At 63.7% G+C, this 3,280-nt stretch overlaps 1 long non-coding RNA gene across 1 annotated transcript; it reads right to left on the reverse strand.

Moving 5' to 3' along the window:
• Window positions 1-272: 272 nt before the first annotated feature.
• LOC137758173 (uncharacterized) lies at window positions 273-1,524 on the reverse strand. The gene is made up of 3 exons (XR_011072832.1): window positions 1,420-1,524; window positions 818-950; window positions 273-368 (listed from the first exon to the last, which is right to left on the reverse strand). It is a non-coding gene; the product is annotated as an uncharacterized lncRNA (long non-coding RNA).
• Between the last annotated feature and the right edge of the window lie 1,756 nt (window positions 1,525-3,280).

The following is a 3,280-nucleotide window of genomic DNA, read 5'->3' on the forward strand; positions in this document are numbered from 1 at the left end:
CCCAGGACCCAGTGCTCCTTCAGTCTTCCTGCGGTCAGCCCTTCGTCCTGAGAGCGATGCTCTCACAGGCTGCACCGGAGCGCGTGGGGACACTTTACTGAGCTGTGCAGCCGTCACTACTGCCCTATTTTGGAACATTTCCCTCACCCCAAAAATGTCCCTCACGCCTTTAGTTATCATTCCCTCCCCTCCCCTGCCCCTGACAACCAGGAACCCACTCTGACTCTGTGGATCTACCTGTTCTGGATGTTCCCCCTCAGTGGGGTCACACCGTGTGCCCTTCTGTGTCTGACTTGTCTCGCTGAGCATCGTGTTCTCAGGGTGCATCCACGTGGCAGCGAGTGTCAGGGCTTCACACCTTTGCGTGGCTGAGGGCCGGAAAAAAGACAAACGACAAGAAAGGCACGTTACCTGCGACTCTGGCGACAGCCGGTGATGAGAACCAGAGGGAAGGCTCTGGGGCCGGGAGCGCCGCGCCCTGTGAGGCCCTGGGGCTGCTGCCAGTCTCGGTGGAGGCTCAGCAAGTCCCAGGGACTTCCCCACCGGGGGGGCGGGGGTGTCCCCAGCTGAGCGTCTGGGCCCAGGACCCAGTGCTCCTTCAGTCTTCCTGCGGTCAGCCCTTCGTCCTGAGAGCGATGCTCTCACAGGCTGCACCGGAGCGCGTGGGGACACTTTACTGAGCTGTGCAGCCGTCACTACTGCCCTGTTTTGGAACATTTCCCTCACCCCAAAAATGTCCGTCACGCCCTTAGTTATCATTCCCTCCCCGCCCCCTGCCCCTAACAACCAGGAACCCACTCTGACTCTGTGGATCTACCTGTTCTGGATGTTCCCCCTCAGTGGGGTCACACCCTGTGTGCCCTTCTGTGTCTGACTTGTCTCGCTGAGCATCGTGTTCTCAGGGTGCATCCACGTGGCAGCGAGTGTCAGGGCTTCACACCTTTGCATGGCTGAGGGCCGGAAAAAAGACAAACGACAAGAAAGGCACGTTACCTGCGACTCTGGCGACAGCCGGTGATGAGAACCAGAGGGAAGGCTCTGGGGCCGGGAGCGCCGCGCCCTGTGAAGCCCTGGCGTTGCTGCCAGTCTCGGTGGGGCACGGGCAGCGCCGTCCCCCAGAGCTGCTGGCCAACTCATCAAGTCCCGGCTGGCCAACCCCGGTGCGGTCGGGCCGAGGGAAAGGAAAGGGGCTCCCGGACCGCCCGGCTGGAAAGCGCGGCCTGCACACAGTGCCAGCCCCCCGTCTCCTTCCTCCCGCCCTCCAGGCCTCTTCAACCTGCGCCAGATCGTCCTGGCCAAGGTGGACAAGGCCCTGCACACGCAGACGCCCGCGGACCCGGCCCAGGAGAATGCCCGCCTCTGCCAGGAGGTCCTTGGGGTCCCAGCCACGCCAGGTAGCCAAGTGCACGCCGGGCCCACCTTAGCGGTCGCTTGGCGGCTACTGCCCAGGTCAAGAGGATCCTCTGGTGGTGTGTGAAGGGGGACCGACTGACGGGCTCTGGCCGAGGCCCGCTGACCTCTGGCCTCTTCCTGCCTCGGTTCCTGGGCTGGTCCCTCCAGCTGTGGCCCGCGGAGTCCGAGGGTGGGGTGGGCGTATCTGCACGTGCTTTCTGGAGAGCCTGGAAGAGGCAGGAGAGGGCTTCATACCCCGGACGGAACGCGTCGACGAGGTTTGCCCGTGCGTGTCGGTGCGGAGACGCAGTTCACTCCCTCGTGAGCGCTTGAACCCGCGCTCTCCCCGTGCTGGAAGGTGAGCCCTGACTCATCCCTCGGAGCCTCGGGCAGCTGACCTTGTAAGAGGCTTCGGGGTGAACCCTCGTGAGCTTCAGCAGAAAGTCGGCAAAAATTTATTTGTGTCCCTCCACTGAGTTGCCCGCAAGGTCCCCGTTTTCTAGAAGTGTTGGGCCAATACTCCCTCTAGTGGCAGGGGACTCAGACAGGGCTGCTTTGAGGCCCCCTCTCTGGGGAAGGGGCACGGAGCGGCCAGGGGGCCGGGCAGGAGCTTCTCCGCGTGTGTCCCAGGGACCCACCTGCTTGCGACCTTCGGCCACCTGGCAGGAAGCTACGACGCCCAGTCCTATGGCTACCTGTGCAGCGAGGTGTACTCCGCGGACACGTTCCACACACGTTTCAAGCGGGAGGGCGTCCTGAGTGGCAAGGTGAGAGGCCAGCCTGCCATGCAGACCAACACGGAGGTCCTTGGCCTGGGCCTAGATGCTTGTGCCGCCCGCCTGGGCCTGCCAGGCTCTGAGGGCCCTGCCCTGGACCCCCTGCTCCCCTGCCCTTTCTTGAGTCACAGCAGAGGTGGCCACACCCACACCCTCAGTGAAGGGGGTGCTCCACCCTCCTGCAGCCCCACCCCCTCTCGTCAGGTTGCCATGGACTACAGAAGCTGCATTCTGAGGCCAGGGGGCTCCGAGGATGCCAAGGGCATGGTGAAGCTCTTCCTGGGTTGTGACCCCACGCAGGATGCCTTCCTCCTGAGCAAAGGGCTGCAGGTTGAGGGCTGCAAGCCGCCGGCCTGCTGAAGGCACGGGGTTTTGCCCACCCAGGCGGGCCGGGTGCCTTAGCGCCCCGTCGGGGCGGGGGAGGGGCCGCGTGTCCTCCCAGCCCCTGAGTCCCCGGCGGCCAGCCTAGGCCAAAAGTCTCCACCTGGAAGTGTCTGGAGAGCCTGGCATCAAGGCTCCCCCTTGTTGCACTAATGCAATCCCTTCCTGGGGAGCTTTCCTGGTAACAAAACGGTTCTTTGAAAACGCAGCCATTAATAAAAAGACTCTACTCCTGGTCTCTGCCTGCCGTCCCTTCCACCACAGGAGTGGCATGGGGGCCGTCACACTGGGGGGAGTTCTGACCTTGGTCGGGGATCAGCCCTGGGGCCGTGGTGACGCGTCTGGGTCACTGGGAGATGGCTGAGCTGTGGGGTGAGTTCAGACGGGGATGGTGCCCCGCACCCCGGCCGGGCAGGCTCTCCAGTGAGGGGGTGTCAGTTTCCTGCCAGCCTCTCGCCCGTCACTGTTTGGCATCTCGGGGGCTGTGATTGGCTGGAGCTGGTTCTGGCGGTGGGCACAGCTGTGGGAAGCCCGGCTGTGGCTGTCCCTGTCCCCGTGTCCTGTCCTCCTGCTCAAGGCCGGCCGGCTGGCTCCCTCTGATCATCGGCAGCTGCTGAAGTCTGGACCACAGCAGGGGGCTGCCTTCCTGGGTCCTAGCGATTCTTCCCAAAGGCCTTAGGGATGTGTTTTGGTGGCAGTAGGAATTCAGAGAGGGTGCTGCACCACTGGAG

This window comes from Eschrichtius robustus, unplaced genomic scaffold (genome assembly GCF_028021215.1).
Source record: "Eschrichtius robustus isolate mEscRob2 unplaced genomic scaffold, mEscRob2.pri scaffold_711, whole genome shotgun sequence".
In the NCBI taxonomy this organism is placed as follows: Eukaryota; Metazoa; Chordata; class Mammalia; order Artiodactyla; family Eschrichtiidae; genus Eschrichtius; species Eschrichtius robustus.